Genomic DNA, 26,274 nt, shown 5'->3' with positions numbered 1-26,274 from the left:
TTCTAGGTAAACTGGGCACAAGCAGTCTGTGACTCAACGTAGCCAAATGTAACATCATATATCTAGGAACAAAGCATGCAGTCCCTACTTAAAATAAGGAAGACTGTATCCTGGGAAGCATGAAAAGACCTGAGGTTCATAGTGGATAATCAGCTAAATATCAGCTCCGTGTCCAGAGTGACACTGTGGCCAAAAGGGCTACTGCGATTGTTGGATGTGTAAACAGAAGAATATGGAGTAGGGAGTTTATATTACCTTTGTATTTAGTACTAGTATGACTGCTGTTGGAATACTGTGTCCAGTTCTGGTGTCAGTAGTTCAGAAAAGTTGTTGATAAATTGGAGAGGGTTCAGAAAAGAGCCATGAGAATTATAAAAGGATTAGAAAACTTTGCCTTCTGATGAGAAACTCAAGAAGCTCAATCTATTTAGCTTATCAAAGAGAAGGTTAAGACCTTGATCACAGTCTATCAAATTTGATATTAAGAGGTTTGATAATTTGATACGGGATTATTCTGTCTAGCAGATAGAGGTTTAACAAGACCCAGTGCCTGGAAGTTGAAACTAGACAAACTTAAACTAGAAATAGGGCACAGATTTTTAATAGTGACAGTAATTAACCAATGGAACAACTTAAGGGTTGTGGTGGATTTTCCAGCATTTGAAAACTTTAAAATAAAGATTGATTTCCCCCCCCCAAGGTAGATGGTTGATTAATAAAATCCTAGGGCCTGTGTTATGCAGGAAGTCAGACTAGATAAGAGGTTCTCAAACTGGGGGTTGGGACTCCTCAGGGGGTTGTGATGTTGTTATATGCAGTGGTGGGGGGAGGTGTCACAAGGTGTCAGCCTCCACCCCGAACCCCACTTTGCCCCTAGCATTTATAATGGTGTTAAACATATTAAAAAGTGTGTTTAATGCATAATGGAGATTGTACTCAGAGGCTTGCTATGTGAAAACAGTCACCAGTACAAAAGTTTGAGAACTACTGGACTAGATAATCACAATGGACCCTTAATCTATTAATCTGATTTGCAAAAGAGATGCATACAGCAAACCATCCCAATGTGTAGAAGAGCAAAATGAAGAGATAAGAGAACAGAATTGTTCAGTGCTAATGTAGATTTGTTTCCTACAGCTACCAATATGTTAATTTTATCAAGATATTCATGCCTTCTGTGATGCACTTTGGTGTAGCTTCTCTAGATTTCCTCCACCCCAACAGACAAAATAAAGCCTGTTCATATTAACCTCATTAGGATTGTAGTAACTATTAGAAATCCAGGCTGTTTGTATATTTTAAACCATTTGTGTGCTGCAGCTTTTTTATGCTTTTATTTGAAATGCTCTTATTGAGCTAGTCTGTCAGGCCATTTATCCTTTGCTCATTCAAATTCCTTCTGAAGTCTCTCTCTCATTGTGACATCAACAAATAATGATTGGTTGTAATGTAGTTTGGAATTAGCTATACATTATTTTTTTAAAAAGTCACTAAAATCTCATTAATAGGAACTTAACCTATTGATACTTTCACTTGGCCAACTTTTTCCTTTCTTTTTATGTTTTTGTTTCCTTTCCTTTGCTCTCTGTATCTGTTTCATTTTTTTAAAAGAAAAGCTTTGTAAATTCGTCAGGAGAAGCACTGTACTAGTGGTGTTTATATGTTGAGCTCTGCCAGAAACAATAAATAATATAGTGTAGCTTTCAACAATTATATCCTGTTTTGTTGCATCACAGGAAAAATTCAGTGTTTAATTGTGTGGTTTTTTTTTTTTTTTTTTTTTTTTTGGGGTAGCCTCTGGAGACGGTATGATTCCTTTTTCTGATTTTCTACAAGGTAAATGGTATCTTGTGGGAGCCTAGTATATTAGGTGATCTTCTCTCTACAGATTGAGTTTACTGCCTACTTCACAAGAAAGCTGTAACAAAGGTGTCTGTTCTGTTGCTAGTTTATGGTTCAAGTCTGATATCTTGTATGGCATGTTGGACCTAAATTAATATAGTTAATGATGTTCTCACTGATAACATTCTTGAGAAGAGGTTGGAGTTCAAGGTAATTAAGTCAGGAGGTGGCAAGATTCACAGTGTGCACCTCATTTTAGTCAGCATTTAGGTTTCAGACATCACTGTTTGCAGGTACTCTTTGCTCTGAGATTCTGACCTTCTGATTGAGAGTCTAATAGAAGTGATAGACCTGCTGTTTGAGGAGCAGATTTTTTTTTCAGACCCTTGAAACTTTTTGGAGAAATTGAAGACTACCAGATTCATAACTATGACTCAGCCTCTGAGACAGTCATCTTTCTTTTTAGAGTGGCTTCTGTAAATTCCTACTTGTGGCACTAGCACTGAGCTACAGATCTTCTAGAAAGCAATGTCCATTAGGGCCACTCATCCCTTGCAGTGGGTACCAAAGGTATAAAGCGAGGGGGTGGCCCCAAACTTTCCTCAGTTCTTTAACTACCAAAGGTGAGGCAACTTCGGATTGCATGCAGTGTCCTCAATGCATCCCTCATTGTTCTGTTTGTTTTTTTAATATTACGTTTTACGGCTATTTTTGTTTTAGTTGCAGTTAGTACAGATATCCTTTTGGAATACTACTTGTATGACCCTAGGATGTCACATGGATCGCAGCAGTGTGCTGATTGGGCTGCAAGTGGTCCGTGGGTTGCGAACTGCTGCTCAGTGATTCCACTTCCTTTAGAAATCCAGGTGGCCCACTCTGAAAAGCCTTTCAAGGGTCAGCAGAGGGTGAAGTAGTTTTTCTTTTGGTCTTTGGAAGCGTCTCAGGTTCCAGATGGGCAAAAATCACTGAGTACCAAGCGTTAATTTTCAGGCTGCCAGCAGCTTCAAGAATGTGTATCAAGTACATGAAAGTGGTGGCTGCCCATTTTCACCAGTGAGCCTTGGTAAAATTGGGCTCCATCTAGTGGTCTCAATAATGATACAATCACATCAAGACATGATTCATGCTCTTGTGCAAATATGTTCCCTACTCAACTCATTGCAGTTATGAGTAAATGTATGGGAGTCAGCCTAGGTGTCCTTCTGATTTCTGTAAGCACTTTCAGTGGATTGAAGAACATTATCTTGTCATCAGAAGAAATTTAATGATGTCAGGAAAATGACTTTAACAGCAAAGTTTCAAACCAGTAGACCACAACCTGTTTTACCTTGGCTTGAGGCTGCAGATATGTAATCTGCAAGGTTAAAAAGTCTTGTTTTCAGCTTGACTGTGGGCTCCTAAAATTAATCTGCTCTTCTGAGGGAGATAAAGAATACCTTAAATATAAATGGCAGAGGATAAGATCGGCATGAATAGTCCCTGAAGAATTTTTTGGAGAGTTTGATCTTTTGCTGTATTAGTCTCATCTGGAAGAGGACCACTACCTTCTGGATTTGGTTGAAAGGGCTAGAGGCCAAACTAATTCTATCATCTTGGATAGAGTGCTGAACTGGGATTTAGTAGATGTGGTTTGAATGCCCTGGCTCTGCCACTGGCTTGCTGGGACACCTTGGGTAAATAACTTCTGTCCTCTGCCTCAGTTTCTCCATCTGTAAAATAGGATAATGATATTGACCTATTTAAAGTGTTTTGACATCTGTTGATAAAAGATGCAATATAAGAAGCTAGATATTATTACAAAAATGATTTGGAGCTTAACATAGTTGGTAACAGTTTCTGTAATGTCTGTTCTCCAAGTAGCTGTAGTTTAGACTTCTAAACTGCTACTGGGAACCCAGTTTTTATACATATAAAGTATAATTCCATGGATCATGTGGCATGCAACTCCGATTGCAGGGGTAACGTTACTCTTGCTCTCGTTTCTCAACATTGTATCCTACTAATCCGCAGCCCTGACTTCCCTCACTCCTGTCTATCCCGTCATTAATTTTTTAAACACTCCAACTGTTTGACATCCTACATCAGGGGTCTCAAACTCCAAGTGACCACGAGGGCCACATGAGGCCTAATACATTGGCTTGAGGGACGCATTATTGACACCACCACGCCTGCTGCCCTCGGCCCTGCCCCCACTCCACCCCTTCCATGAGGCCCTGCCCCAGACCCACCTCTTCCACCTCCTTCCCCCAAATCCCCACCCTAACTCTGCCCTTCCTGCCCCCAGGGGGTGCAGGAGGGGTGTGGGGTGTGGCAGGGGCTCAGGGCAGGGAGTTGGAGTGTGGGGTGCAGGAGGGGTGTGGCAGGGGCTCAGGGCAGTGGGTTGGAATGCAGGAGAGGTGTGGCAGGGGGTTGGGGTGCAGGGTGCAGCAAGGGGCTCTGTCTGCCTGCCTGCTCTGCCCTGCCCTGTCCCCGCTCCGGGAAGCAGCTGGAACGTGGGAGAGCAAGGGCACGGGGTGTGTTGCTGTTGCTTCATGCACCACTCCCAGCATCTCCCATTGGCGGGAGCGGGGAACTGCAGCCAGTTGGAGATGCTGGGAGGGGTGCCTGAAGCAAGAGCAACATGCACCCTACGCCTCTCTTCCCCCACGTTCTTTCCACTTCCCAGAGCGGTGTAGGGGCAGGGCAGGCAGGTAAGGAGCCTGCCCTTTCCCCCAGTGCATGGCGGGCCAGAGCTGCTCTAGGTAAAGGCTGGGAGAGGGTGTGTGTGTGTGTGTGTGGGGGGGGGGCGCTGCAAGGAGCTCGCGGGCCTCAGAAAATAACCTCGCGGACCGCGTGTTTAAGACCTCTGTCCTACATGTTCTGTTGCCAGCTTAAACTCAGTATTGCAAAAACCTGAATTACTCACATCTTTTCTCCAACATGATCAGTAATTCCTCTGTCTTCATTTCTGCCCTCCTCAGTGTTCAGTTATATTTAAGTCACTTCTTCCAAATCCTCTTCTATCTCTACAGCATTTCTAACCTGTAGCTAAAACGGTTGTGCATACCATAATTAACTCTTTCACTTTACCTGCTGTATCCTTTCTCCCACCTCAGTCCCCTTCAGTCTCTCTGAAACTTTTGAGTAAGCATGCGCTGCTGTTCCTCCTGGTCTAACTCTCTGAGGAAGGTCACGCCTCCTTGCTGTTGTGCCCTTAGCAGTGCAATCAATTAAGGGGGGAATTAGCAATCTTCAAAGTTCGGGTCACTTGATCCAGGCTGACCAATAGCGAGTCTCTGAACCCTGACCCTCAGTCAGGGCGGGGCAGCAAACAGTCAGGGGTTTCTGGCCTACAGTCAGGGCAGAGCAATAAAACAGTCTAGGGGCTCAGGCAGGGGTGAGCACCAAACAGTCTAGTGTCCTAGCTTGATGGACGGTACACTGCCGCAGGTCTCCTGGCCTAAGATGAGGAGGCTACTATCCCAGGAGTAGGGTGGCAGGAGGACCTTGGCCCACCTGACTCCATTGAGTCCCAGCCCAGGGCCCTAACAGTGGTGGAGTAGTCCACACTGGGTCAGCTGGGATCTGCCCACAACACACTGACCTAGTGTCAGGCCAATACTCAGTTTAGTTTCCCTGGGCTACTTCCTGCGTCCCCTTGGTTTAGTACTTTTGTTACTGGGGTGTCCTCTGTCTCTCTTGGGTAGGTGGCCAGCAGTGGCTGCAGCAGCTTCTCGGTATCTCAGTTGGCTGGTGGAACTGGGAGCTCTGGCCAGTCCTCAGGAGGCAGCCCCAGCAGCTCCTTGGTGCCTTGGTCTGGTGGCGGCCCTGGGTGCTCAGGCCAGTCCTCAGGCAGCAGCCCCAGCAGCTTCTCCTTGGCATCCCGCTCCAGCAGCAGGGGAGGAGCGTCTGTCTCCCTCAGCAGCTCCAGCCCAACTGATCTGTAGGGCCCGCCTTTTGTACTTTCACTTCCTGGCCTGCTCAATAGCTTCTAGTGGGGCAGGCACAGCTTTCCTAGCTCTGCAGCCCACTAGCTGGGTTGTGGTCCCTCCTGGTCTAACTCTGAGGAAGGCCATGCCTCCTCGCTACATTTGGCAAGTCTTGTTTTGTTCTTTGAACTTTGGGATGCCTCCCTTTTTGTTGCTTTTCATTGATTTCCATGTACATTTCAAGTTTCTTGTCCTTCCCATCAACACTCTGGCCAGTTCTTCTCTTGCATATATCTTTGCCCTCACTGCTTCCTCTTTACTTTACATAAATCTTTTCTGTTTAATCTTGAATTCTATTTATAGTCTGCAAGCTCCTCTTTCTTTTGATGTGTGAAATATCTATCTTTTCATTCTAACCCCTTCTTTGTGATTTCTAATTTTGCTTTCAGAAAGCCTATTAACCTTTTTCCATATTGTTTGTTTTTAATATAACAGTCCATGGCTCTGAGATCATTTCATCTTGTGCACGTCTATATCTAAAATTTTGTATCTTTTTTTCTAATTGTATTGGTGTGTCTTGTTTCTGATATTGTTATCTAAGTGTGCATAGAGAAGAGAATAACTTCCTAAAACGTTGCCAACTCCTAGCAGTGTTTACTAGGGATGTATCATGAAGTGGAAGTGTCAAACGTGGACTCCTGATGGTAGACTATAATAATGAAGGATAAAACTTTATCCTCTCCAGCAGCTCCCTTGGTATTCTGAGATGGAACTTAGCACTCTTTTATGAGAAGAATTTCATTAATAAAATTAATTGAAAGGAGGCCTAATAACATAGATCAGAGAGCAGGTTTTGGTACATATGAAGATGTATTGTGGCACTGGAATACTATTTAAACTACCCTCAACTATGTAGTAATGATGTACTCTAATAAAAGCCAGCTGGCTCTGTGAACACAATTAAAAAATTTTTGTTGATACAGTTTATATTCATATATTCAAATAAATATACGTTTAAGTTTTTAACAAGATCAGAGTTTGCCATCACATAATGTGTGTTTAAAAAAACAAACCAAAACAAACTGGGAGAGCAGTGGAAGCTAATGTTAGCTTCAGTTTCAAGATCTCTTATCTATCTTTTAGAAACATCTAGGACAGGGGTTCTCAGACTGGGGGTTGGAACCCCTTGAGGGGTCATGAGGTTATTACATGGGGGAGGGTCGCAAGCTGTCAGCCTTCACCCCAAGCCCCACTTTGCATCTAGCATTTATAATGATATTAAATATATATAAAAAGTTTTTAATTTATAAGGGTGCTCGCACTCAGAGGTTTGCTGTGTGAAAGAGGTCACCGATACAAAAGTTTAAGAACTACTGATCTAGGAAAAGCTTTCTGTTGATGAAATAATACTATTGATCTCTGTAAAGTGATTTAACTTCGTTCTCAAGTATCAATATAGCAATAAACAAAGAAGTAAGTGAAATACAAATGACTTTTGTGCCATAAGAAGCACAAGGAGAAACTCTCATTGGAAAAGGACAAATTAGCTCTGTGTGTGTGCATGTAACATAGCGCAGTTTCACTGTATTGAAACATTAATAAGAGAGATTATGCAGAGTATATAGTGAATGGACAAGCTGAGTGCCATTATGTGCTCTGATGCTTCTGAACAGTGACATAGAATAACACTAGAGATAAGGCATCTAGCTTTCCAGTATTGTTGCGCAAACTGCAGAATTCAGGGCAGGCCAGAGCATTGAAGCTGATGATAATGCTCAGTTGCATCTCTTCCCACTTCTGCACTTTTTGGGCTCGGTGTATGAGTATAACTGTTTGTTTGTTTGTTTGTTTTGTTTTTTCTTCTCAGAGTGCTATTAATATCTTGCCTCCTTTGTCTGTTATGGTTCTTCCACTTGCAGCCAGAGGAAAAAATTCCTCCCCGAGATGCATTGCTAACGGTGTGGTCTGTAGAGGTGCTAATGCTAAATCGGGGATTGCTGGCAGGACTCTTGATTACTTTCCTGCTTAGGCAAATCTGAGCAATTTAAAGTAATTTCAATGGTACACCTCAGGGGCCACTTGCTTTTTTTTTTTTTTTTTTGGTTTGGAGAGTGAGAGCTGGCCTTTGAAGAGTTGGAGAATGAGGAAGTACTAACTAATATGTTGGGGAGTCATCATTTTTGTTTAGAGCTGCTGCTCATTCACTGTGTGAAGGGACTGAAATTTGTATTTGACTTGGTGATTTTGAATAATTGGTGTGCTTTGCTCTTGTGTATGGATACTTTAATTATAAATTTAAAAAACCCTCCTTTCTAGCATTATTCATATTTTCATAAATGAGCATCAGTTCAAAACAAGGTTCACAATGAAAGATCCATTTTAAGCAGTAGAAAAATGCTGCTTACAATGATGCAACTACTTATGCTAGGTGCAGGGATGCTGCTCTTCCGGGATTGAAAGGGGGTAGTATTGATATCTCTGAATTTGTGTGTCTGTGGGAGGGAAAGCATTAAGTTCCAGTGGCTTACCCTAATCAGATTTTGCTTTTTCCAAGAGGGTAAGTAGTGGTCTACCTGGTGTAGTCAGCTCCACTGGCTTTAGAAGATGCATTAGCCGATCAGGAGCATCTGTTATAATATTGTCACTGAACCTTTGTATATAACATCTTATGCTTATCTCATTCTTTGTAGGCATCATATACAATTTGCTATATCCTTTTACTCCTGGGGGAGTTCTGTGCCATTGCACATGTTCAGAATTTGTCCCCCACAGATTTTTTTGTTTCCATGCAGAAAAATGTATCAGGTGCTCAAGGCAGCTGGCAGAGAAGTAAATCACTGTGGGCGGGGGGCTGGATGGGGAGAGACCCAGCTGGTGGCTCCTACCCTTTGCCGGGCTCAGCTGCTTGTCCCAGCTGTGCTGGGATGGACAGGACTTCCTATTCCACTTCTTGGCATCTGGAACCAGGTCACACCCACCCCTGGATTTCTCTGCAAACTGCCCTCTGAGCTTCCTGCACCCATCACACTTCAGCTGCAGGGGGAGGGATCACTGTACCCAACCCCCATCCATCCAGACCCCCTCATACCTAGACCCTCCTGTCAAGCCTTCCCTCCTCCCCCACACCCAGAACTCCCCCGACAAGCCCCAGTCCCCCTGAACCTGGATCACCCCAACGAGCCACCCACACTTGGATCCCTACCCTACTGAGCCCCAGCTAGCTGCACCTGGATCCCCACCCCACTGAGCCCCACTCCCCCTCTGGATGAGCCCCACTGGACCCTTCACAGAGCTCCCCACACGCAGACCCCCTGCCACATTCTACCCTCTTATACCCAGGCCTCCCCACCCCCCACTGAGCCCCAACCACCTTCACCTGGACCCTCCTGCAGAGTCCCATTACCATTGCACCAAGAGCTCCTCCAACAAATCCCTATGCATCCAGATTTACCCCTGCACTCAGATGCCTGCACCCAGATTGCCTCACACAGACCCCTCTCAAGTCACACCTGGATCTTCCACCTACACTAAGATCACACTTACACTAAGCCCCTCTACACTTGGATCCTGCCTTGCTGAGCTTGCCTACCCACATGTCCTCTGTTCATAGAGTAGTAGAAGTGATTAAAGTAAGCATTGTTTCCCTGTGAGCTATCAGTTGGCCAGTAGTGACTATAAGGACTCTTTAAAACGTATTTATGGTAGTTTTTGTTGTCTGTCACTGTAATAGAGAAGTAAGGAAAACTATGTACCGAAGGGCTTGTCTACACTTACTAGAGGATTGACGGTGTGGTGATCAATGCATCAGTGGTCGATTTAGAGGGTCTAGTGACGACCTAGTAAGTTGACTGCTGATCGCTGTCTTGTCGACTCCTGTACTCCACCTGACCAAGAAGAGTAAGGGGAGTCGACAGGAGAGCGTCTCCCATTGACGTCACATAGTGTGGACCCTGTGGTAAGTAGATCTAAGCTATGTTGATTTGAGTGACACTATTCACGCAACTCAAATTGTGTAGCTTAGCTTGACATTTCCTTTTAGTGTAGACAAGGCTTCAGACTTCACAGATCCTTAAAGAAGTAATAACGGACTCAAAATTTGTTCAAAGAGGGGTGATTACAACTTTAAAAATAGTATGATACAAGTTTTTACCCTCATGAAACCTTACAAGAAAATTAGAATTTTTTTAAACTTTTAACCATCTGAAATATTTAGTATAAACAAGACTTTACCGACCTCTGTAATTTACCCTTTTTTTGTAGAAATTCTTGAAAAGGTAATGCTAGCTCAGTTACTTTATTTAATAAGGGATGATACATACAATAAATTCTAGCATGGATTTGCTCCCTAACTGGGACTTCAATACTTTTTTCTGCCTTTTCATTGTGGAAATGTGATACATATCTTACATCAAGAATACAAAAAAATCTAATTTTTCATTCTGAGAAACCAGTATTCACAATGCTTTTGTTTATTTATTTATTAATTATCTATATCTATATAACTATATATACAGAGAGAGAGACCTTGACAAGTTTTCAGGACAATTTTACTTAAATGAAAAAGTTCCTGAAAATTCACACAACACTCTTTCTGAGTCATTCAAGCCTAGGAATTGCTTTTCTATCTGTCTTATTTAGTCACATCAAAATATGCCTCTTAACTTGTTTTATATTGTTTTATCTCATTTCTCTGTAATCACTTGTTGATCTTATCTAACTTCTTATAATTAAAAATGTGCTGTGGAAACATCAGATTTGTTCACTCTGTGTCCATCCATACTCCATCTCCTCTCCTCCAACTCACTCCAAAAAAACTTGTAGCTTTCCATTTATTGTCCGTGTCAGAGAATATGCTGTTCACCCTTCCAAAATGAGAATTATCCGTTCTAAAAAGTCAATTAGTTTAGAGCAAAATAACTCCCACCTTTTGTCAGAATTTTAGTTGTCAACATCCATACTGATATTTATTCAGTGTATAAAATGCCTGATTTAAAAAAAACCAAAAAATAAAATTGTAGTTCAATTGCTATCTCTGGGTAGCAGGGAAGGGTAAGGAGATGGATTAATTTCCATGTAATCTACAGGTATATTAGCCTTCATAAATTGGAAGGAAATCGGTGTCCTACAGATCGTTTTAATAAATATTATGTTAGATATTAATGGAAAGTTTCTGAATGTGTTAGTAAATTAGGTCCCCTGTTGGGCAAGGACTAATATGCTGTAACTGAGCCTTTTCTATGTTCATTTTTTATTTTTTAAGAGGGAGTGTTTTGGAGAATAGCGAACTGAAGAAGACTCAGCTCCTCCCATGCACCCGCAGATTTGCTCTGTTCCAAATATATCCTGATTCTGAATGGCTTGTGGCATGAATCTGAAACTTAGAAGAACTAAAATCTTGGAGACATTCTGACTTAAGGGCTCACTTCTGAAGTTTGGTTAATATCTGAATATTTCTACATGCACTTGTCAAAATATAATTTAAAATATTAGACATACAGAGCACTTGTAGGCCTACCAAAATGAAGAAAGGAATAATTCAAAAACTGTGCTTTTAGATTCCATAAAGCAGACTTATACGTCATTTCTTTATTGCCTTGATAATTTTATTGGTATTTTAGAAGGCAATAAAAAGCAGTTTGATCTTTTGTCTCCTCACTCTAACATGCTTTCTTCCTAAATAATACTCTGGGATTCTATTCTCTCTGCCACTGCTTGTCTTAATTGTGCACTCAATCAATTTTTATTTAATTATGCAATATCTTGCATACTGTGGCCACTGAGGAGTATGAGAGTACCTGTTTGTGGTTAGGTCTCCATTGTCAGGAAGAGTACAATAGAAATACATACTACTGCTTTTGATTAGCAGATTGTGTGCAAATCATAATTTTGATAAGGGAAAAAGTGTTTAATCAGTTATGTTTTTACCTGTTTCTCTAAGTCTTATGTGCCAGCACCAAAGTGAGAAGAGATCAGTACTTGAAAGGGAGCATTTAGAAGTATTTATGTAGGTAAACAACTTAATTGCTGGATATCTTCCTTAATTATATATAAACATTGCCTATTATGTTGACCCATACTGCTTCATTGTTGCCTTATACTCCCTTATTTGTTGGTAAATATCTGTCTTTTGTCTTGTACTTAAATTTTAAGTGTTTTGGGACATGGACCATCTTAATGTTCTGTGTGTACAGAGTCTCTGGCACAGTCAGGGATGGGAATGTCCATGATTAGGTCACATTTGTGCTATGGTAGTACTAATAAAAATGTAGTCAGTACTTACAGAATCAAATAAGTACAGCAGCTTCTCCAGAAAAGGTGGAGAACTGTGTCCACAAATCCAGCCTTGAGCACCTGGTAAAAGAGGTGGATCTCACAGAATTGTGAGAAATATATCTGACTTCACTTCTTTTCAACTGTCTGGGAGTGAATTCCAGAGTTCAGGGACACTTCTGAAGAGCACATGGCCACTGTCTCCTTTTATTTTAAAATAATGCAGTTTGATAATATCCGCTAATCACAACTTCAGCAGTATCCCAGGGATAGAGAGATGATGCCTCAAGTACGTTAGTCCTAAGCCATATAATACTTTGTGGGTCAGATGACCACCTTATATTCTTCAGTGAGCAGCCAGGACATACCATAGACCACTAATGTTATGTAGTCCTGAGCAAACTCCACTCACGTTCACCAGTAACTTGAATTTCCAAATGGATGTAAAGTACTGAAAATTTCGTAGTGTGTGCATCTACTAACTCTCATAATAGCCCAATGTGCACATTGGGCTAAATGGGGAGGAGAGCAAGGAGTGCAGTTGTCCAAAATTAGCCTTTAGGTCTGCTCTGGGTTGAGGTACAAAGATACTGATCTAATTCTTCCTTGCTGACTTTAACCATCTGGAAGGTCATGAGTCTAAAGCTCAATCTGTGACAAAAAGTATTTCTAACCTCTCTGGTGCCTTAAGTGAATTGCTGACCTAAATTCAACCATTAGTTTCTGAGGGTGGACTGTCAAACAGAATCTGCACATTAGAGAGACACCTCAAACTCAGTTTATAGGCGGTAGTGACTGGTCAATCACAGACTGAGTAACAAATTCCTCATTCAAACATTAAATCATGGGTGTAGCCAGATGTTTTGAGTTCAGTAAGCAACTGCCTGAGAGAGTCTCTCGGTTGTCATGATAGCTCAGAATTTGATGGTTATCTCAGAAGAGTCAGTATCATGCGGATGGTGGTCACTGAATCCTGTTAACCTTTTGGCCTTTGATGCTGTCCAAGTAACTGACTTTAACAGTTCATTAAGGGATTTAGTAGTGCAGTGAGGTGATTTGTACACTAACTTCAGTCGAGTCTTAACTCCAGCCCAAGACACTCATATATAGTGGATCCACTGTTGGGGTAGAAAACCACTTATAATACAGATTTGGGGCAAACAGCGCAGCCACACAGATGTAAATTCCCTGGAGGTTTATACTCTATTGAATACCTTGCTGGAGCCAACTGTGACAAGTATCCAAAAAGAGATTGGGAGGGGGGCTTAAAGATGCTCTGATCATGGATTCTCGACACTTTAATTGCTCCTCTTGGATAAATTAGCATGAACTGAAATCCATGAATTTTGTCCACTGACATTACAACCTTCTGAAAGGTAATTGAAGGTGAAGCCAATAAAATAAATACTTATTGTATGGATTATTACTTATTCCTTATGTCCATTTTATTTCCTCCTTGTCTTCTCTTTCCTACAATCACTCAAGTGCTCCAAAGCAAATGCCACATGCCTTCTGCCAGGCCAGCGTAGACTTAGTGTATAGCAGCATTATTTCATTATCTTGGCTTCCCTAAAGTGGCCATTGATGGGATGGAGCTGCCATAACTGATTGACTATGCCTGATCATTACAGTCCATCTCACCAGTATAGGCATCTTCCCAACGCACAATCTCTTCCTGCCTGACTGCAGCCATGCCCTTCCCCCCGCCCCCCAATGCATGCTCTCCATTCACTTGCTGTTGTAGATCTTCCAGCTCAACAATGTACTCACTTTTTCATTATTTCTTCTCCTTCCCATCTGCAGATTGCTGGGTTTCTCATCTTCCTACAAGAGAAAACTAGACATATTGACCTAGGGTCAATGTTGAGTGTTAGTTTCACAAGTCATTAATTTTTGGGGGACTGGGTAGACACTTCACTTAAACATGCACTGGCAATAGGCTCCAGACAGATTTCTCTCTCCTCTTCTCTACTACTGAGTAAATAGGCTGTTTTAATGATAGTTCAAACTTAAAGGTTAGTGTGTGTACAATTGTGCATTAGAGTAATGAGATTAAATTGAACAATTAACACTCCAACAAATCCATCACCAGGCTGATTTTTTTTTTTGATAATATGATTTGAAAGGCAAAACTTTAGAAAACAGAAAAATAGCTACAGTTGAGGGGATTATAACTTGGAAAGTTACAGTTGTAGATTTCAAGACTTACTGTGCCCTCTGTCCAAAAAAGGAAAAGCTGAAAGGACATTTAAACTTGGGATACAGCCAGTCAGCCTAAGGAATGCAACAGTTCTATGCCGCTATTTCCCATTAACTTTTTTTCTTATTTCTTTGAATGATAGGTTAAAAATAGTAAAATAAACAAAACAGTCAACAGAAACGTTTCATGTTGTTGCTTGGACAGTGTAGAGGCCACTGAACGCATTATGCGCCTCCATGATGGTTTGTTCTGAGCCGTATCTGGTGCATTATGATGTAGGATGCCTGTGCAGGACAGGTGTCTATTGGCCCCATTGTGTTTTAGGTCTTCTGGGGGAGCTTTTCTATCCTGTTTTCATTGAGTCATAGTTGAAAATGATTCATGCACAGAAGCTGGTAGGCATTCGGAGAAGATGACCGTACAACCTTAAAGAGCAGGATCTGGGCGAGAGCAGGATCTGCTTAGTTAGAAAAGGAATGTCTTTGTTTAACCTTAATTTGTACCATATTATCTTTTGATCATTCAGAGATGCTTCATCTGGCCCATCAGACTTGTTTGCAGTTTTGACAATGAAGGGTTATGTTTCAGCCTGATAGGTCAGAATACTATCCACTGAAGTGTTTTATATATACTCAGCATCACCTCCCTAGTTATCAGGGTGTTTGGTTTGCAAGAGACATTGATGAGGCACCCTATTCCTGTAGCTGCTTTTTCAGCACAGGGGCTTCAAATCCTTTCTTGATTCTGCCAATGTTATCGACAACAAAGAGGCGGTAGTGAAATCAATGACAATCTTGATTGGGTGGTTGCCTGCTAAGATGCTAGAGGCCTCAATGTGTTCACAATCATCGACTAGAAGAATTTTGGTTTTACTGCAATCAGTTTTCAGGCTGATTTTGCCACTGAACTTTCCAGGTCTCCAAGTGCTGCAACTAGCTTGTCCATTGATTTGATGACTAACACTATGTTTGTTGGCAAAAACAACTTCTGTGAGGTTCTTTTAATCAAGGTATATCCCTTAAACACATTTACTTAAACTACATGTTCAACTAGACATTATGACTGCACTGAAGAATTCTGGCATGTCCACACATCCTTGTTGAACGCCTAACCTAATACAGAAGGCAGTTCTTTTCCCATTTACAAGACTGCAGCTTGAGGAGTCGTCATAAAGAAGATGGAATCTTCCGTAGCAGTGGTTCTCAGACTTATTTCATTGTGCCTCCCTTCATTGTGTCTGTAGTCCTTTACATGTCACTCCCCTCCCCCAAGTACGTATACTGCAGTCAGCGCTGAAGGCAGCACTGCACTAGGAGAAGTGAGGGTGGCAATGTGAAAAGTGATATTTGTCAATATCCTTTTTCACACAGACTTAATGCCTATTGCCACCCTTATTTCTGCACTGCTGCTGCTGCTGCCTCAGGGCTGACAGCCAGAGCTCCGCCACTGCGCCACCATCTCTTGGTGAGGGATTGAGGTGCAGTGGGGAGGAGAGCTTGAGCCACTTCCTGGTGAGGGATTGAGATTGAGCTCTGTGTAAGGGGTGGAGGGAGACAGAGAGCTTGACCCCGGGCTGCCTGCTGGTGACAGATTGGGGGTTGGGAAGAGGAGAGCCTCAGCTCAGGCTGTCAGCCCCAGGCGGGGGTGTGTGTGTGTGTGTGTGTGTGTGTGGCAGTAAGACTTGGGTGGGGAGGGGTTTTCCAGCTGTCCCCTTTATCCCCTCCCTCCTGGGTGTGCACAGCCCTTCAGCATGAGCCTCAGCCACCAGGGTTTGACAGCCGGAGCTCAAAACACAAACAACCCCTCCCCCCTCAAAAAACCCCATATAGCTCACGCCTCCCATGACACAGTCCCGTGCCGTCCTTGTGAGGCCCACCCCATAGTTTGAGAACCGCTGTTCTATAGAGCTTGTTGGGGAGGCCTGTGAGTTTCAAGACAATAAAGCAATGTTGTGTATTAGAATGAAGTTCATGCAAGTAATATGTTCAAATTGTAAAGTTCCTATATCTGTACCCTGGCTCCTTAATACATTGTTTGCATGTTGTGTTGTATGTCTCTTAAGCTTATCCTCTAATAATTGTGGTTTAGCTAAATCAGAGTCGTTGCGGGACTATATCTTTAAATATCCCAACGTGTATGCATTTAAACTCAACCATAATGTGTTAAAGTGTACATTGGAATAAATACAACATTACCTTTGAAACTTACAAAGTCAAGTACCTTAATAGGAGCGAAGTCCCAGGGCTCCATAGAATCAGTGATGTTATTTAATACATTTATTAGTGAACTGGAAACGGGGGAGAGCCAAGAGATAGTAGCATTTCTGTATGACACAAAATTGCTGAAGTTAGACTAGAAAAGACTTAAGATTTTCAAAGGTACCTTGCAAAGTTAAGTAAATAGCCTGATGGCGCATGAAATTAATGGCTGACAATTTCAGTATAATGCACATTGAAAAGAACAATCTGAAATACTCATACACAGTCTAAATTAATTGTAATCACTAAGCAGGGAAAAAAACTGAGTGCTGGAGACATATCAATGAAACATCTTCTGAATGTGGCACAGTAGTCAAAAAAAAAAAAGCAAACCAAATATTAGGAGGAATAGGATGGAAAATACTGGACATATTGTAATACCTTTAGTTAAATCCATAGTATATCATCCACTGGAATACTGTATTCGATTCTTCTCTTGTCATCCTATCTCAAAAATAGACAAGGGACACAAATAATTAGAAATGCAGACACACGCTTCCATATGCAGAGAGATTTAAAACACTGGGACTATTTAGTTTAGAGAGGGGAATAGTAGGAGGATCTTATACAGATACGCAAAATAAATAATGATATAGAAAAGGTAAATTAGATATTCCTGTTTACTCTGTTTTCATAGTATAAGAACAAGGGGACATGAACTGAATGCTTTTCAGTTTCATTTAAATACTGGGTAAAGGTAATACATTTCAATTATGCAACACATAATTAGACTATGGAATTGATTGCTACTAGATGTTGTTGAAACCAAGGGTACTTTTACACAGTAAATACAAACAAACAAAAAAAGAAACACAATATTACGGTAGTGAGTCTCAGAGCCTGGGTCAGCTGACAAGGGTGCATTCTGAAAGGCTAAAATTAGCAGTATAGATTTAGGGCTAGGGGTGGGGCTGGAGCCCAGGCTGTGCAACCTAATGAGGTGGGAGGGTCCTGGAACCTGGTGTCCAGCACAGGATCAAACAGAGGGGAGGGATAGCTCAGTGGTTTGAGCATTGGCCTACTAAACCCAGGGTTGTGAGTTCAGTCCTTGAGGGGGCCACCTAGGGATCTGGGGTAAAAATCAGTACTTGGTCCTGCTAGTGAAGGCAGGGGGCTGGACTCGATGACCTTTCGAGGTCCCTTCGAGTTCTAAGAGATAGGTATATCTCCTATTATTATTTTATTATTTTTATTATTAATCTACATTGCTATTTTCAGTCCTGTAGCATGTGCCCAAGTTGGTTGACCTGGGTTCTGAAACTCACTGACACATGTGTTCTTTGCTCTGTAGATGTTCCCTAATCTAGTGAAATAAACTTGATGATGTCTTCAAAGACTATGAATTTGCGGTTTAGTAGGCTCTCAAAAGTGCTCCTTCCAGTGTTGTTTAATAGCTGCATTGTACTTGAGGAGGGTAGAGCCATCCTGAGAATGTACTGGGGTTGGGCCTTTGGAGCTTGGCCCATATATAGCTTTTGTTGCATGAAAGACATTTCTCATGTCATCCTGGTCTATGAAACCCTGGATATCAGAGGCCTTCTCTTGCCACCACTTGTTTTTGATGTCACATAGCCTCCTTTGGACTTCGGCTTTAAGCAAGTGATAGCCTCATGTTTTCATTTGTTAGAGGAATCATTTTTGCCAGTTACAAAATGCATTTCTTTTTTGTTGAATTAATGCTTGGATTTCCTCATTGTTCTCATCAAATCAGTCTTGGTGCCAATGAATAGAATATCGTATGGTTTCAGCACATGCATTGTGAATGGTGTTTTTTTAGTTGATCGCAGTGCTCTTGAATGTCAATGTTAGCCAGGTTAGAGAGTTTCTCAGACAGATGGTGCTGGAATGTCTTGCAACTGGCTTGGTCTTGAAGTGCTTTGACGTTGTACCACTTTCGTTTAGTCTTTGGGTGTTTGGTGTGGTGGAGCGAGCTGCAGGTACGTGACTGATCTTACTAATCGATGGTCTGTCCAACAGTGATCGGTAGCTCTCATAGCTCGTGTTATGTGGACATTGGTATAGTCTCAAGGTCTGACTCTCTCAGGAGGATGAGTTTGTCTGCTTTAGGTGTGGCTGTGAGGACTGCATCAAGAGTTCTATAAAACTGCTCCTTATTATCTTCCTTATCTTGGAGTGCTGGGGTGTATGCGCTGATGACCGTGGCACATTGGTTGTTTCTAAGCTTGAGCCGAAGAATCATGAGATGCTTTTTGATCCCCACAGGAAGCTCCAGAAGCCGACTGGTGATGTTGTTGTTTTCGATGGCAAAGCCAGTCCTAAGAATCTCTCTCTTCAGGTGGCTTTTCTTTCGAAAAGGTGTAGCCACCTCCATCCTCTTTTAATTGGCCCTCATTGGCCCGCTGGATCTCACTAAGAGCTGCAATTTCAATGTAGTCTTGCCAGTTCTCTGGCAATTATAGCAGTTCTTTCTGGGCATTCACTATGCTGAGAGTCCATAAGGATCTGGACGTTCCAGGTGGTGAAATTCATTGTCTTTTTGTTTTAGTCACGGAGTTCAGTGATCACACTGGATATGGCTATTCCACAATGCTCAGTGATGGAACATCTTGCTGATCCCCCATCTTTTGAGGAAGTCCGGGATGCCATCACTCAGAATAAAAAATTGCAAGGCACCAGACCCAGATGGCATCCTAGCTAAGGTTTTCAAAGCTGGTGGAACAATGTTCCAGCACAGACTTTGCCAGCTCCTCAACAAAATATGGACCTGTGAATTCCACTTGACTTTTAGAATGCCAATATTGTCCCCTTTCTTGATTATTGTAACTAATTTTTGTGTGGGAACTACAGATGTATTGTTCTCCTCTCCATCACAGGGAAGATTCTTGCCCAGATCCTACTAAACTGCCTCTTCCCCCTTTCCGAGGAACTCGTTCCCGAATCACAGTGTGGCTTCAGGCCATCTCAAGGCACAACCAACATGATTTTGTTGGCATGACGGATTCAGGAAAAGTGCAGAGAGCAACACCAGGAACTGTTCTTGGCATTCTTCAACCTAACCAAGGCCTTTGACTCTATCAATTGTGATGCCCAATGGAAGGTGCTGTGTAGATTTGGCTGTCCACAGAAATTCATTTCCCTCATCAGACTACTCCATGATGGGATGACTGCCACCATTTGGTACGATGGCTCAGACAGAATCATTCATCATTCGCACCTGTGTTAAGCAGGACTGTGTCATTGCGCCAACACTCTTCTCCATTTACTTTGCCGTGATCCTGATGGAATCGGGATTGAGTGTCGTATGGATGGCCGCCACCTCAATCTTTGACATCTCCAAACAAAATCCAAGATCATGAGAACTGGCAAACTCGCCTTCAGTATGCAGATTACTGTCATTCTTGCACACGCAGAACACCCTAAATCTTTTTGCAGATGCTTCTCTCAACATAGGGAAAACCAAGGTACTCTACCAGCCCTCACCTGCACAAACTACTCTTCGTATACCACAAATCAGCATCAGCAGAGAACTCCTGAAAATTGTGGATCATTTTCTGTACTTTGGCAGCCACTTCTTCCAAACAACCAGCATTGACACCAAAATTGAATACAGGATCTGCTGTGCCAGCACATCTTTTGGAAGACCACTCAAACGAGTCTTCAATGATAGGATCTGCAAAAAGGTACCAAGATCTTAGTTTACAAGGCAGTTGTCATCCCCACCCTTTTCTATGGGTGTGAGACCTGGGTTAATCTACAGATGGCATCAAAAGCGGCTGGAGTAGTTGTAACAGTGCTACCTCAGGAGGATTTTCAGGATCAGCTGGGAAGACGAACGTATATCATCAGGGTTCTCTCTGCAGCCAACATCAGCTGTATAGAAGTGCAAGTCATGAAATACCACTGGCCACTGTGTAGATGTGCCAGACGCTCGCCTCCCGAAGCAAATTCTCTTTTTTTCAGTTAAGTCAGGGAAGCAGGACTTGGAAGGCAGCAGAAGCATTTCAAAGACATACTGAAAGTACATCTTTAAAAAGGAAGGCATCAACCCAACAAACTGGAAGGACTTGGCACAGAGCAGAACACAGTGGGCCATACCGTACACCACGCTACAGTTCGCTTTCAGGAGAACAGATCTTCTCATGAGATAAAGAAGTGACAAAGGAGGAAAGAGGACACCATATTCCAGCCAACAACTATGTCTCCTCAAAGATTATATTTGTCACTTCTGTGGGAAAATCTGCAGGGCAAGATTTAAAACTTAAAAACTCACCAAAGACGACATTTTCGCATTGAGGGATAGCCGAAGAGAGACCCCAATCTAGTGGGAATCAGGAAAAGGATTAGGCATTTTATGTAACGAAAATATCCACTTCTACATTAGATGAGATTAAAACAAATAGAATTTTCATGCTCCGTGGCATAAATCAAATTCGGAGTCAAGAATGTGTGAATGTAAAATAATGGGGGAGGGAAGAGGTGGTGGTTCTTGGTCTTTAGACAGTTTTTAAAGAAATTTTTTTTCCCGCAGTTGAAAAAATGGAGAGAGCTCTTCACTACAATGAACTTAACTTATACATTTTGAATGTTACTTTTTTCCAAGTTGAAAATTTTTGCAAAATTTAAAGCAGTAATACCAGTGATGAGTATACTTTCACATCTGAAGATCTATCTGCCTGACTCAAAACCGTAAGGGGAAAGTAGTCTGTTAAATCAAGACTAATTCTTAGCAGACTTTCAAATGCTGCTGAATAACTTTGGTAGTTAGCTTAGTAGAAAATTCTTTTATGTAAGCATAATTGTTTGCCATATCAAAAATATGTAAAAATCATTATCATACCAAAATAATGCAAAAGATACAATTGTAGCTGAAAATCCCCCAAGGCCACGATACATATTTTTCAAAAATTAAGTGTTTATATAAAGAAAAGGAATATGCTGTAAAGTACTATAATAAGAGTTGAGAAGACAGTGCTTTATCAGTTAACCTTCCAAATTTGTACCACATGTATTTTTGCAGTCCTAGGTCTAGAAATCTTTTTTTCTAGAATATTTAGTCCAATGACAGAAGAATCTGTAGAATTAGGGTGACCAGATATCCCAATTTTATCGGAACTGTCCCAATATTTGTGTTTGTCCCGTGTCCTGACTGATATTTGGTCGGGACATGAATTGTCCTGATATTTTGGCCTCCAGTACATAGGCGGAGGGGGCTTGTGCCTCCGCACCCCAACTCTGCCCCTCCTCCTCCCCGTTCCTGTGCAGAACCATGGCCAGGCAGCTCTGAATGCTGCTCTGTCTGCCGGCACCATGGCCAGGCAGCTCCCATTGGCCATGGTTCCCAGCCAATGGAAGCTGTGGGGGGTGAAGCTTGGGGCGGGGGCAGTGTGTGAAGCCCCCTGATTGTCCCTATGTGTAGGAGCTGGATGGGGACTATGCCGGCTGCTTCCCGGGAGCCACTCAGATTGGGGCAAACCCTCAACCCTGCTCCCCGACGGGAGCTCAAGGGCCGGATTAAAAGGTCTGACAGGCTGGATGCTGCCCGTGGGCCATAGTTCTCCCACCCCTGATTTAGAATGATTATACTGTGGCACAGGAACCTAAGCTAGATTTACAAAAAGGACCAAACAGTGGGAGAAAAGGATTTTGAGACTGGACAAACCATGATTGCATTACATCAGGGATGGATCAGAGCATAAAGTTAGCAGCTGAGCCCACGTCCAGACTAACCCGCGGCATCGGCGGGTTAAAATCAATTGCTCGGGGATCGATATATCGCGTCTAGTCTGGACGCGATGTATCGATCCCCGAGCGCGCTTACATCGATTCCGGAACTCCATCAACCTGAACGGAGTTCCGGAATCGATACGGAGAGCCGCGGACATCGATGCCGTGCCGTCCAGACGGGTGAGTACCTCGATTTTAGAAATTCGACTTCAGCTACGTTATTCACGTAGCTGAAGTTGCGTATCTAAAATCGATTTTAATACCCTAGTCTAGACGTGGCCTGAGTGAATTGCCTGTGATATCCTCAGGCCAGTCAACATAGTGGTTGTATGGAGACATCACAGTGACTCCAAAATTGAGGCTGTATTTAGCTTCATCCACCACTACACATACCACTCTTGGGGAAGCACTTTTTGACCCCTCCAAAGATTCAAAAATGTAAATGAAATGCATGGTTTCCATTAGACCTGTTACAAACTGTCTTCCCTACTAGTCATGCAAAGCTAGATTAATGTTGAAAGGTGAGCTAGAGGCAGTGCAACTACTGATAATGGTGCATCACTGCTTTCTTTTGTGGAAGAGTACATGAGCACTGGATGCCTTTAGAAAAAGGGGTATTTACTTGTTTAACTTAGAGGGAAGCTAGATAGCCAAAATGACTGGAAAGATTGGAAAGAAAGAGGGAAACTAGAATGCAGAGAGGTGTGTGTATCTCTGCAGTCAATCCTGGCCCTGGCTAGGAATAAAGAATAGCAGCGCTCATGCACCACTTCCTACTTCCCATTCACTTTCTTGCAGTTATAACTACTAATATACCATAGCTGCTCCACTCTCCCCAATCTCCATATTCGTTGTTTCTATTGATTCACTAAAGGTCATTTTTCACTTCTGGTGCTCATATACTTCTTCCCTGTTCACTTCCTTGTTGGTGTAACTGTGTAATTGCCAGAGTTCGAGTATCATCTCATTCCATTCACGCACAGCCTCTGGAGTTTGCAAGCTCTGCCGTCTGAGCTAATAGGTTTTAAACAAGCTTTTTGAAAATAGAAAAAACCAAACACACACATCTGCCTCGTTTTCACATACCAGTAACCTCATATATTAAATACTTAGAATAATAGGGTTAGAAGAGACTGCAAGGGTCATCTAGTCTAGCCCTCCGTCAAGATGCAGAATTTGTCGTCTAAACTATCCAAGATCGATGACTATCCAGCCTCCTTTTGAAAACTTCTCGTGAAGGTGCTTCCACAACCTCCCTAGGTAGTCTTTTTCATTCTCCTACTGTTCTTGCGGTTAGGAAGTTTTTCCTCAGATTTTATCTATATCTGCCATGCTGTAGTTTGAACCCATTGCCTCTTGTGCTGCCTTCTGTGGCAAGAGAGAATAACTTTTCTCCATTTTTTTTTTATGGCAGCCTTTCAATTATTTGAAGACTGCTGTCATGTCCCCCCTTAATCTCCTCTTTTCCAAACTAAACATACCCAGTTCCTTCAGCCTTTGGTTATATGGCTTGCATTCTGTCCCATTGATTCTTTGTTGCTGGCATCTGGATTCTTTCCAGTTTCTCTACATCCTTTCTATACATTGGTGGCCAAAATTGGATTCAGAGTACCACTCTACTCAGCTGGAATTATCGCCTGCTGTGATTTGCATGCCATGCCTATGTCAATGCAACCTAAAACTGCATTTGTTTTTTTTTTACAACCACATTGCATTGTTGACACCTGTTGAGGTTCTGATTCACCACAACTCCCAAATCCTTCTTCTTAGGCCTTGGCTACACTGACGCTCTACAGCGCTGCAACTTTCTCTCTCAGGGGTGTGAAAAAACACCCTCTCGAGCGCAGCAAGTCACAGCGCTGTAAAGAACCAGTGTAAACAGTGCCCCAGTGCTGTAAGCTAATTCCCTCAGGTAGGTGGAGTACTTGCAGCGCTTTGGAGTTTCGAGTGTAGCCAAGCCCTCAGTGTTGATGCAAAGCTAGTTATACCCTAATTCAGTGTCTCTCAAACTTTTGTACTGGCGACCCCTTTCATGTAACAAGCCTCTGAGTGTAAGCCCCCCCTTATAAATTAAAAACACTTTTTAACATCGTTATAAATGCTGGAGGCAATGCAGGGCTTGGAGTGGAGGCTGACAGCTCACAACCCCCCATATAATAACCTCACAAACCCCTGAGGGGTCCCGACCCCCAGTTTGAGAACTCTTGCCCTAGTCTGTATTTGTGCATTTGGATTGTCTTCCCTCAGTGTAGCACCTTTCATTTGTCTTTGTTGAATTTCATTTTGTTTATAGCTCAGTTCTCCAGTTTATCAAGATCTTTGAATTTTAGCTCTGTCCTCAAAAGTGGACCCAGAACCCCACTTGAGACTTCCCACCAGTCTGACGACATTCCATTAATAGTTGCTATTTGTGTTTTTTTTTAACCATTATCCTCTAATGGTAGTTCTGCTGAGCCCATATTTCTCCATCTTACTTATCAGGATGTCATGTGGGATAGTGTCTCAAGCCTTGCTAAAGTCCATGTATATTATATCCACCACATTCCCCCCATCCACCAAATAAGTTACCCTGTCAAAGAAGGAAATCAAGCTGGTTTGGTGTGATTTCTAATTAGTAGATCCATGCTGGCTGCGTCCTCCAGGTATTCACAATTTAAATGTTTTATATGTTGCTCTAGTAGTTTTCCAGGTATCAAGGGCAGTCTGATTGGTTTATAGTTCTCTGGCTGCTCCTTTTTCCCCTTTTAAAAGATTTATTAGACTTTTAAATATTTATTTTAATTAATCAGGAAGTAATAAGAGGGTTTCACACAGGAGTAATTAAAAAAAATTAGTTAATACCTATTTCTTCTGAATACCCCAACCCTTAGCGTAGGTAGAGGGAGAAATCAGCAGAAAAATTCAGACTTAACTGAGTTTTTTCTTTTCTCTACAGTTCACATTTAAAACAACATTTAAAAAAGAATAAAGAATTGTAAAGTTTGAAATCCTATTTTCTCTTTTCTTTTGAATGAGCTGGGGCAGAGTAGATTCTACTCTCAGGACTTCAGCAATGGGTGGCTGGATATTGAAGAACTGCTTCCACTGTTTCTCCAGGAAAGCGTGTTTAAATAGGCATCTCTTGGCCTGATGACAGCTTTGTTAAACACTCTTTTGCCTGATTTTCAAATTTGTTTTTAAACTGAACTTCAGATTGTTGAATAGCTTGACATGGTTCAGTATCAATTTAGCCGTCCTTTATAGTTGATCTTTGATAGAGAGGGGTGCCTCCAAGTAAAACAATGATGATCTGAGAAGTATTTGCTGCCTACTATGAACCCAGTTGTGTTTTTGGATTAATTCTGTATATGACTCTGTTCACATGTACTGTGTATGACTGATCTGTATTTTAAAATCCATTCTCACCTGCCATAGTTGTGGACTTCTTACGGATTTGTGTCACCCTTATTTTTGAAACAAACCTTAAATATATGTACATCTTTAGATTATTGTACTAGACTACCTGTACATCTTAATATTTGAAAAGAAAAGTGAGGAAAATTTACAATCCTGCAAATATTCTAATTTGGCACAGATTATCATATGCAATATTTTAGGATTATATTTTTCAAAGAAAGGGCTAAATTGAGGCTTTTCTGCAAGCCCTGAGCTAGAGGTAGCAAGCAGGTAGTTGCATTATCGCAGGAGCAGATAAGGAATCTGATTCTAAATCAGTCATAATCTGGTTCTTATTCCTGCCCCCCCGCCCCCCCCCCCCCCCCCCCCCCAAAAAAAAAAACAAAAAAAAAGACAAAAACGCTTTTGGGAGAAGTATTTTTGCTGGTATGCCTAAAGCAAATTACCTCACCCAGTGTATTTGGAGGTGGAGGGCAAAGTGGCACGAAGGGTCTGCACTCTCCTCCTTCCTGACCACCTGTTCCCTGAACAACTGAAGGGGTGAGGGGATAGTAGTAGCCGAGCAGAGGCTGCTCTCCTTCACCTTCTGTTCCCCATAATGTGTTGGTAACTAGTCCATTGGAGTAATAGTGTACATTATGCTCCCTTGCTTAGGCACATTAGCTAGATCACAGTAGGGCCTGGGATTATCCTCTTCTTTTGTTAACACCATCAG

At 42.1% G+C, this 26,274-nt stretch overlaps 1 protein-coding gene across 4 annotated transcripts in view; it reads left to right on the top strand.

Moving 5' to 3' along the window:
- Nucleotides 1–26,274, top strand: part of ROCK1 (Rho associated coiled-coil containing protein kinase 1) — a 191,885-nt gene that overhangs the window by 28,010 nt on the left and 137,601 nt on the right. The window lies entirely within an intron of this gene.

The sequence above is a fragment of the Gopherus flavomarginatus genome, chromosome 2, assembly GCF_025201925.1.
Source record: "Gopherus flavomarginatus isolate rGopFla2 chromosome 2, rGopFla2.mat.asm, whole genome shotgun sequence".
Lineage (NCBI taxonomy): Eukaryota > Metazoa > Chordata > Testudines > Testudinidae > Gopherus > Gopherus flavomarginatus.
Note: the sequence above shows the minus strand (reverse complement) of the source record. Positions and strands in the feature narration are given on the sequence as shown.